At 53.5% G+C, this 10,872-nt stretch overlaps 2 pseudogenes; both read right to left on the bottom strand.

The window, feature by feature from the left end:
- Positions 1-225: 225 nt before the first annotated feature.
- Positions 226-403, bottom strand: LOC140208861 (U2 spliceosomal RNA; annotated as a pseudogene).
- Positions 404-5,483: 5,080 nt separating this feature from the next.
- LOC140208794 (U2 spliceosomal RNA) lies at positions 5,484-5,615 on the bottom strand (annotated as a pseudogene).
- Between the last annotated feature and the right edge of the window lie 5,257 nt (positions 5,616-10,872).

Genomic DNA, 10,872 nt, shown 5'->3' on the forward strand with positions numbered 1-10,872 from the left:
CGTTCGTTATTAATCGTCTGCGTGTGTTTTACTGCCGACCTGACTTTATCCACGACTGCTGTAAATTGTGTGCGTGCTGTTTCTGTTGCCATTTTCCCATGGTTGCCTTTGAGCTGCTGTGTCCCCTCATTAAAAACAAATGTAGCCTGCGAAAAGTACGAGGCAGAAACAGGAAGCATAGAGACAAGCGGATTCTATTTTTCATTTGTTGTTAGTTTCCCCGAGGGGAGGTGCACCGTTCCCGGAGGCACTGCAATACCGGGTCGATGCGCGGAGTGGACGGAGCAAGCCCCTATTCCATCTCCCTGTTCCAAAAATCAATTTAATATATGGTCCCCAGATAAGGGACGTATCAGATATTAAACTGATAAGAACAGATTTTTTTTTTTTTATTTCAAAATATACTTTATTCAAAAATAAATATATACAGTAAGCCATTCAATAGCTTTTCATCCTTTACATACGTTTCCATTATACTCAGTAAAATACCCGTGTTTATAGCCACCCACGTGGCACTCCAGTAGTTCAGCTTTGCATCGCATTGTTGAGGGGTATACTCCCCGCCCACCGACCCCTCCCACTCCCACGGGTGGAGAAACCTATACTGTGGTCCTCCCCCACCGGGCCCTTGCGGTGGCTGCACCGAGTTTCAGTGCGTCCCTCAGCACGTACTCCTGCAGCCGAGAGTGTGCCAGTCGGCAGCATTCTCCCACAGACATCTCCATGTGCTGGTAGATCATCAGGTTTCGGGCTGACCAAATAGCGTCTTTCACCGAGTTGATGATCTGCCAGCAGCACCGGATGTTGGTCTCCGTGTGCGTCCCCGGGAACAGCCCGTAGATCAGAGAGTCCTCTGTCACGCAGCTGCTGGGGATGAAACGTGACACTAGCCCGTCCATCCTCCTCCACACCCTCTTTGCGAACTGGCAGTGTGCAAAGAGGTGGGTCACAGACTCCTCCTCACTGCAGTCCTCCCGTGGGCAGTGGGGTGCGGAGACGACGTTCCGGGCGTACAGGAGGGCTCTGACTGGGAGGGCCCCTCTCACCGCCAGCCAGGCGAGGTCTTGGTGCCTGTTGGTGAGATCTGGCGATGAGGCATTTTGCCAGATGAACTGGACAGTCTGCTCAGGGAACCACCCCACTGTGTCCATCACGTCCTTCTCCTGCAGTGCCTGCAGGACACTTCGTGCCGACCACTGCCTGATGGCCTTGTGGTCAAAGGCGTTCTCCTGGAAGAACTTTGCTACGTGGGATAGGTATGCCGGCAACGACCAGCTGACTGGGGCGTTGCGCGGGAGTGGGGCCAGACCCATCCTTCGCAGCCAGGGCGACAAGTAGAACCTGGGCACATAGTGGTACTTGGTGCCCACATACCTGGGCTCTACACACAACCTGATGCAGCCACATACGAAGCTGGCCATCAGGGTGAGGGCGACATTGGGGACGTTCTTGCCCCCGTTGTCCAGGGACTTGTGCATGGCGGTCCGTCTCACCCGCTCCATCTTGGATCCCCAGACGAATCTGAAGACAGCCCGGGTGATTTCCGAGCTGTAGGAGCGGGGGACGGGCCAGACCTGCGCCAAGTACAGCAGCCCTGAGAGCACCTCACACCTGATGACCAGGTTCTTGCCCGTTATCGACAGGGAGCGCCCTCCCCACAGTCCCAGTTTCTGTTTCACCTTGGCAGTCCGCTCCTGCCAGTTCTTGTTGCACGCCTCAGCCCCTCCGAACCAGATCCCCAACACCTTCACGTGGTCAGACCTGATGGTGAAGGGGACGCTGGATCGGTCGGGCCAGTTGCCAAAGAGCATGGCTTCGCTCTTCGTGCGGTTGACCCTGGCCCCCGACGCTAGCTCGAACTGTTCGCAGGTGCCAATCAACCTGCGAACTGACCTCGGATCAGAGCAGAAGACGGTGACGTCGTCCATGTACAGGGAGGTTTTCACTTGGGTCCCTCCACTGCCTGGCAGCGTCACCCCTCTTATGCCCTCATCCCTCCTGATGGCTTCCACAAAGGGTTCTATGCAGCAGACAAACAAGACAGGGGAGAGGGGGCAGCCCTGCCTGACTCCAGACCTGATGGGGAAGCTGTCTGTTTCCCACCCGTTGACCTGGACTGCACTACGGATGTCTGTGTAGAGCAGTCTGATCCAATTCCGGATTCCCTCCCCAAATCCCATTTTGGAGAGCACGTCCGCCATGTACGTGTGCGATATCCTGTCGAAGGCTTTCTCCTGGTCCAAGCTGACCAGGCAGGCGTCCACCCCCCTGTCCTGCACGTAGGCGATGGTGTCCCTCAGCAGCGCGAGGCTGTCTGAGATCTTCCTGCCCGGTACAGCACAGGTTTGGTCCGGGTGGATCACCTGTCCCAGAGCAGACTTGACCCTGTTGGCGATAGCCTTGGACAGGATCTTGTAGTCCACATTCAGGAGAGAGATGGGTCTCCAATTCCTAATGTCCTCCCTTTCCCCCTTCTGCTTGTAGATGAGGGTGATGATGCCCTTCCTCATGGACTCAGACATACTGCCGGCCAGAAGCATAGCGTTGTACACTTCCAGCAGGTCTGGGCCCATCCAGTTCCACAGAGCCGAGTACAACTCGGCCGGTAAGCCGTCGCTTCCGGGAGTCTTACCCGACCCGAAGGAACGGATGGAGCCTGTCAGCTCGTCCAGGGTCAGTGGCCGATCCAGACTCTCCCGCTTGCCGTCGTCTAAGACCTGCGTGATAGACGACAGGAAGTTGCGGGAGGCTGTGGATTCTGTGGCCTTTTCCTCGTACAGACCGGCATAGAAGGACTTGCAGATCCTCAGTATGTCGGTCTGCGAGGACGCGACTGAGCCGTCCTCTTCCTTAAGGTTGTGGATCACAGAGCTCCCCCTGTGCACCTTTTGGAAGAAGAAGCGTGAGCACGTCTCGTCCTGCTCCACGGTTTGGACCCTTGATCGGAAGATGATCTTGGAGGATTCGGCGGCGAGGTGCTGGGCTTGCCGGCCCTTCACCTCTCGCAGTTCCTCCCTGACATCCACCCCCTTCGACTGCAGAAGGAGAAGTTGCTGCAACTCTGTCTGGAGTTTACGCAGTTCCCTCTGCTCCTGCCTTGCCTTCTGAATACCCTTGCGGATGAAGAACCTCTTAATGTTCTCCTTGGTGGCTTCCCACCAGTGAACTGGGGAATCAAAGAAGGCTTTCAAGGTTCTCCAACCTGTGTACTCCCTCTCTAGTTCCTCGATGTTCTCTGGGGTCAGCAGCTTTACGTTCAGCTTCCACGTCCCCCTGCCTGCCTTCTGGTCCTCCCGTAAGTGACAGGTGGCTCTCAGAAGGCAGTGGTCAGAGAAGAACACCGGCGTGACGTCGGTGGACCTGACCGTGAGGGACTCAGACAGGAAGAGGAAGTCGATCCGGGAGCGGGCTGAGCCGTCCGATCGTGTCCAGGTGGCTTGCGGCTGTGCTCCACCTGTGGGGGTGCCAAAGGCGTCGCGCAGCTTGGCTGTCTTCACCATTTCCCTCAGGAGTCTAGAGGTACTGTCTAGCCTGCCGTCGGCACTGCCGGGTCCTCCAGCCGCATCAATGGTGCAATTGAAGTCTCCGGCCAGAACGACCGGCTGGGTCGTCACCAGCAGCTGTGGGAGCTGCTCGAAGACGGCCAGCCGCTCGCTCCGCACGGGGGAGGCGTACACGTTGATCAGCCGGAGCGGAGTGCCCCGGTATTTGACGTCTGCTACCAGGAGGCGCCCCGCAACCACCTCTTTCACTTGGGTGATTGAGAAGTTGCCTCCCCGCAGCAGAATCCCCAGGCCAGAAGCGCGACAATCGTTGCCCCCCGACCACACCGACAAACCTTTTTTCCACCACCGTGACCACCTCCGGTAGTTACGGAGATGTGGTAGTCCACACTCCTGGAGGAAGGTCACATCGGCCTTTACAGTGTCCAGGTACTGGAGCGTGCTGACGCATCGCCCAGTACTCTTCAAACTTCGCACATTCAAGCACGCCAATTTAAGGTCTGCCATCGTTAAGTCTTTTATTTTGGCTGCTCTCCGTCCTCACTCTTGCCATCCTGAGCCTTCATCCCCACCGCCTTTGTGAAGTTTTCCACCTCCTGTGGGCTCAGGTACTGCTGGTAGTACTCCTCCGTGTGTGGCCGTTCTGGTTCTGGGTCTGGGCCCGGGGGGTTGCTGACTTCCTGGGCTGCTTCCCCTTCCGGCTGCTGGGTACCAGCCGTGGCTCTGCTCCCGGGTTCCCGGAGCTCTGTGCGTCTGCTGCTCTCCGCCTCCTGTACTTGGGGGGTGGCCAGCAGACTTTCTCCCCTCTCTCTCCTCCTCTCCACCTGTTCTGCCAGCCGCTTCTTCCGCCGGGGCTGCTGGCCTCCCCCAACTCCTTCCTCCTCTGAAGAGGACAGGGTACCAGGGGCTGCGTGGTTCCCTGCCCTTTTCTGGCGTTGCTCCGCCTTCTGTCGCTTGGCCGCCGCCTTTTGGGTCTTTTTTCGTTTCACGACCTTACATTCGGTTTCCGCCTCAGCTCTCCCCTCCTCCATGGACTCCTGCTCGTCGTTTGCCTGGTCCTGGAGGGTCTGCAGTGGGGTGGCAGGTCTTGGGGTGCTTGCACCTTCCTCCCTGGTCTCGTCATCCGTCCTGTCGGGTGCCTCATCTGCAGCGCTGGCGGGTACGTCCGCATCAGCCTGGGCCCTTTCAGGGCCAGCACCTCCCCTGGTCGCCTGTGCGTAGGTGCCCCCACGCTTCGGGCAGGCTCTGTACAGGTGGCCGGCCTGTCCGCAGAGGTTGCAGGCCTTGGCCTGCGTGCAGTCTTTGGTCAGGTGGCCTTCCATTTTACAGTTCTTGCACATCACCACCCTGCACTGGGCTGCGATGTGCCCTTCCTTGCCGCAGTTTCGGCACACCCTGGGTTGTCCCGCGTACACCATGTACCCTCGGTTCCCTCCGATGGCGAAGACGGAGGGGGGGTGGATGATGCCGCCGTTGGAATCCAACCTCAGCTTCACCTTCACCTGCCGTTTGCTGGTCCAGATTCCCAGCCCGTCCTTCACGTCTGCTGGTGTTCCTACGCTCTCCACATACCGAGCGAGGAACGTAAGGACATCTACCACTGGCACGTGCGGGTTGAACATGTGCACCGTGATTGTCCTTTCCTGTTGCGTAGCCGTTGCAAAGAGGGGCTGTGCTTTCAGCAGTGACAGCGGCGCCTCTGTCCCCTTCAGCTGAAGCTGCTGGTACAGCTTCTGCCACCCTGCAGCCTGCCGGAAAGTGACATCGAAGAAGCCTGCGAAGTCCTGGACGCAGTAGATGTCATCGGGCGTAAATCCGCAGCAATCCAGCAAGACCTTCCGGATGAAGGTCTCTCGGGTGAAGCCGGTGCCCCCGTTCCGGTCTCGCACTGTCAGCCTGACAGTGTTCTTGATACCCTGGCCTCGAGCTGATGTACTGCTCGCTGCTGCCATCTTCTAACTCACTGCTGTCGTCGCTGGTATGGGGTGTTAGATTGGAGGCCAATCAGCATTAGGATCCACCCCTGCGTCAGCGCGAACTCTCCTCCTGCGCCTTCTGGTCTGATAAGAACAGATACTACACTTGATCTTAGCCAAAAGGCCGAGAAGCGATACCACAAATGTCCGGACCCTTTCGGATCTTGCTAGTCTTCCCTCTATTAAGTTGGACCGACTGTCTACAGGACACCGATTTATCCTACCTCTCTTCAACTTTTGAAGTAGGTTTGGTGTAATTTCGCTCAGTCTTTGACATAAGTTGTATTTTTCTCCCTTGTCGCGAAATCTCTTTCGGAATACAGCTGATCATGTAAAATAGCGGATATTCCGCCAACCAAATGAGAGAGGCCGCCCTGGTTTGTATGCATACTCCTCCTCTCAGCTGTTCTGCCCGTCCTCTAGTGTCTGATGTCATTGCAAGCGTGATGACGTTTACGGAAGGCGTTGCAGCGAGAGAAGCGAAGTTGCGGCCGGGTCGTTTGGCGAGCCTGGCGGGGCAGGTGATTGGGGAGGGGTCCTCCGGAAACGGGAGGAGGGTGGCTAGGAACATCGGGTGGAAGCGATGGCTGGGGATTGCGAAGAAGGAGAGGGTTGTAAATGGGGTAAGTGAGGTCGTTTGATGGGGGACGATGGGTAGTTGAGTTGGTCGGGGAGAGGGACGGGATAGAGTCGGATGAAAGGGAGGGGGTAGGGTTGCAACTCGGACAATATTTAAGTGTGAGCTGGCATGTGGCAAATAACGGCATTGCAGTCAATGGATTATTTCCACAGAAAATAATCTAACCGTCCGGCTGGACTTCATTGGTAAAGAAAGCTTGTTGACCAGAACTGGTTCCATTAAGAAATCGGCGATAATCGGGAGAATGTGGGTATGCTACTTTCCTGACATCCGAAGCCCTTTCTGCCGTATCCCACCAGCCAAATACCGGAAGTAATTATGAACATTCCGTATTTGCCTAAGTTTGTCCAGCTCCATCCAGCATTTAACAACATTCTCCAACCTATGGCTTGTATCACTTACTACGTCTCCAAGGAGGAAAAAAAAAAGGTGGAAATCTGGGGAAAAGAGGCATAAAATGCCGAAAAGGATTTGGTGGTAATGCAGCATTCTGTAGAGAAAGAAGCAGTTAATGATTCAGATGTGATTCTTAATCATGGCAGTGATCTTTCATCAGTTCTAAGAGCCATTAACCTGACACATTTGCTCTATTTCTCTGCAAAATGCTGACTGAAGTGGCAAGTATTCCCAGCACTTATTTTATTTCAAAAGATTGCCATTCCGTCGTTATATTATTCTCCCAGTTCCTTTCGTCCATCCCTGGGGAGCAATTTTTTTTTTGCAGGACCAGCCACAGATTAGCGTTTCAATAACCCTATGCAGTGAACTCTATTCGTTCAACACTATTGGTGTGATAGAAGAATACTAAGTTGTAGATTACAGAATGTTAAATAACCAGCAGTGTAACATTCTGACTTCTTTGCCTTTCTCCCGCTGTGGTTTGGGAACTTTAAAGCTTGGCTGTTTGCAAGGCTGAAGTTTCTCAAATTTATTTTAATCATTTTCTTTTAAATGGTAGTGTAGCTGTGATTGAACAGGGAGATTGCTCTTCAGTGCCAGGGCACATCTCCTGGGCAGAATGTACTAGCCACAGGTCTTTATGATGCATGTTCTACGGGTCTATGGTGGCCAGTGCTATCATGTTTGCTGTTGTGTTCTGAGGCAGCAGGCTGAGGGTAGCAGACACCGACAGAATCAACAACCCCAGCATCTGCAGATTATTTTGTGTGAACAGAATCAACAAACTCATTCGTAAGGCCAGTGATGTTGTGGGGATGGAACTGGACTCTCTGACGGTGGTGTCTGAAGAGAGGATGCTGTCCAAGTTGCATGCTATCTTGGACAATGTCTCCCATCCACTACATGATGTACTGGTTGGGCACAGGAGTACATTCAGCCAGAGACTCATTCCACCGAGATGCAGTACAGAGCGTCATTCCTGCCTGTGGCCATCAAACTTTACAACTCCTCCCCTGGAGGGTCAGACACCCTGAACCAATAGGCTGGTCCTGGACTTATTTCCTTGCATAATTTACATATTACTATTTAACTATTTATGGTTTTATTATCATTTATGGTGCAACTGTAATGAAAACCAATTTCCCCCAGGATCAATAAAGTATGACTATGATTTTGGGTTACAGAGTTACCCTGGGACCAGCCTGCTGTGAGTTGCCAAGAGTACTGCGATTGGGATGCAAAGAAACTACCTGACACCATGGAAGAAGATTGAACCTTTCTCATTGAGTAAGGAAATGATTTGTAATCTGCCCTTTGGCTAGTGCCGCATTGAGTATAGTGAAGTAATTTGGTGTTGTTTTAAAATTTTGGGCTGTTTTTGGAGCGTTCAAAGGTAGACAGGTAAAACTTTCTCCACCACATTGATGACGTCATTGATGCTGTTTCCAGCTCCCGTGTGGAGCTCGTCAGATTTAGTCTGGAGTGAGCCCTGACGAAGGGTCTCGGTCTGAAACGTCGACTGTACCTCTTCCTAGAGATGCTGCCTGGCTTGCTGCGTTCACCAGCAACTTTTATGTGTGTTGCTTAAAATTCCAGCATCTGCAGATTTCCTCATGTTGTCGTCAGATTTGTCAACTTTCCCACCAACATACACCCCCTCTCTCAAATTTGCTTGGTCCATTTTCATGATCTCACTCCCCTTTCCTGATCTGTCTCTCTCTGTCTCCAGAAACGGATTACCTTCTGGCCTCTTTAACAAACCTACTGACTCCCACAGTTACCTTGTCCACAACAGTTACTTTCTGACATTAAATGGACCTATGGAAACTCTGCTCACACTCTCACTTTCAAGGATACTATTCCCTTCTCTCAGTTTCTTTGTCTCTGCTGCATCTGATTTTATGAGGAGGTTTTTCATGCTAGGACATCCAAGAAATCTTTTTTCAATCAATAAAGGGGTTTCCTGCCCACTGCAATCAATACAGAACTCACCCGTAACTCCTCCATTTCCTGCGCGTCTGCCCTCTCCCCATGTCCCCTCCACGACATAATAACGATAGGATTACCTTTTCTGCATCTGCCATTCACTGAAGCTCTGCATTCAACATATTCTCTGCAATTTCCACTATCTCCACCAGGATCTCACCACCAGGCACATCTTCCTCTCCACGTCCGTCTCCATTTATCACAGGGATCACTCTCGCTGTGACTCTCGTCTGCCAAACACCCTGCAACCACAATAAGTGTTACATCTATCCCTACACCTCTTTCATAATCACTCTTCCTCCCAGTGTAGCCTCCTCCACATCAGTGAGACCCAACTCAGTTTGGAGATCACTAACTGATGCACAAACACGAGGAATTCTGCAGATGCTGGAAATTCAAGCAACGCACATCAAAGTTGCTGGTGAACGCAGCAGGCCAGGCAGCATCTCCAGGAAGAGGTACAGTCGACGTTTCAGGCCGAGACCCCTCGTCAGGACTAACTGAAGGAAGGGTCTCGGCCTGAAACGTCGACTGTACCTCTCCCTAGAGGTGCTGCCTGGCCGACTAATTGATACATCTTCACTCTTTCTGCTACAAGCAGGACTAGAGGAGGAGTACACAGGTTGGAAAACCTTGAAAACCTTTGATTCCCCAGTTCTCTGGTGGGAAGCCACCAAGGAGAACATCAAGAAGTTCTTCATACGCAAGGGTATCCAGAAAGCAAGCCAGGAGCAGAGGGAACTGGTCGAGGCAGGTTTGAGGTTGTCATTTAAAGTTAAATTGGACAGGAAAGGAATGGAAGGTTATGGGCTGAGTGCAGGTCGGTGGGACTAGGTGAGAGTAAGAGTTCAGCGTGGACTGGAAGGGCCAAGATGGCCTCTTTCCGTGCTGTAATTGTTATATGGTTATATGGAACTGCGTAAACTCCAGACAGAGTTGCAGTAACTCCTCCTTCTGCAGTCGAAGGGGGTGGATGTCGGGGAGGAACTGCGAGAGGTGAAGAGCCGAAAAGCCCAGCACCTTGCCGCCGAATCCTCCAAGATCATCTACCGATCAAGGGTCCAAACCGTGGAGCAGGACGAGACGTGCTCAGGCTTCTTCTTCCAGAAGGTGCACAAGGGGAGCTCTGTGATCCTCAACCTTAAGGAAGAGGACGGCTCAGTCGTGTCCTCATAGAATGACATACTGAGGATCTGCAGGTCCTTCTATGCCGGTCTGTACGATGAAAAGGCCACAGAATCCACAGCCTCCCGCAACTTCCTGTCATCTATCACGCAGGTCTTAGGCGACGGCAAGCGGGAGAGTCTGGATCAGCCACTGACTCTGGTCGAGTTGACAGGCTCCATCCGTTCCTTTGGGTCGGGTAAGACTCCCGGAGGCGACGGCTTACCGGCTAAGTTGTACTCGGCTCTGTGGAACTCGATGGGCCCAGACCTGCTGGAAGTGTACAACGCTATGCTTCTGGCCGGCAGTATGTCAGAGTCCATGAGGAAGGGCATGATCACCCTCATCTACAAGCAGAAGGGGGAAAGGGAGGACATCAGGAATTGGAGACCCATCTCTCCTGAATGTGGACTACAAGATCCTGTTGAAGGCCATTGCCAACAGGGCCGAGTCTGCTCTGGGACAGGTGATCCACCCGGACCAAACCTGCGCTGTACCGGGCAGGAAGATCTCAGACAGCCTCGCGCTGCTGAGGGACACCATCGCCTACGTGCAGGACGGGGGTGAACGCCTGCCTGGTCAGCTTGGACCAGGAGAAAGTCTTCGACAGGATATTGCACACGTACATGGCGGATGTGCTCTCCAAAATTGGTTTTGGGGAGGGAATCCAGAATCAGATCAGACTGCTCGACACAGACATCTGTAGTGCAGTCCAGGTCAATGGGTGGGAAACCTCTCTCCCCTGTCTTGTTTGCCTGCTGCATTGAACCCTTTGCCGAAGCCATCAGGAGGGATGAGGGCATAAGAGGGGTGATGCTGCCAGGCAGTGGAGGGACCCAAGTGAAAACCTCCCTGTACATGGACGACGTCACCCTCTTCTGCTCTGATCCGAGGTCAGTTTGCAGGTTGATTGGCATCTGCGAACAGTTTGAGCTAGTGTCGGAGGCCAGGGTCAACCGCACGAAGAGCGAAGCTATGCTATTCGGCAACTGGCCGGACCGATCCAACGTCCCCTTCGCCATCAGGTCTGACCACGTGAAGGTGTTGGGGATCTGGTTTGGAGGGGCTGAGGCGTGCAACAAGAACTGGCAGGAGCGGACTGCCAAGGTGAAACAGAAACTGGGACTGTGGGGAGGGCGCTCCCTGTCGATAACGGGCAAGAACCTGGTCATCAGGTGTGAGGTGCTCTCAGGGCTGCTGTACT

Source organism: Mobula birostris, chromosome 13 (assembly GCF_030028105.1).
Source record: "Mobula birostris isolate sMobBir1 chromosome 13, sMobBir1.hap1, whole genome shotgun sequence".
Taxonomy (NCBI): Eukaryota; Metazoa; Chordata; class Chondrichthyes; order Myliobatiformes; family Myliobatidae; genus Mobula; species Mobula birostris.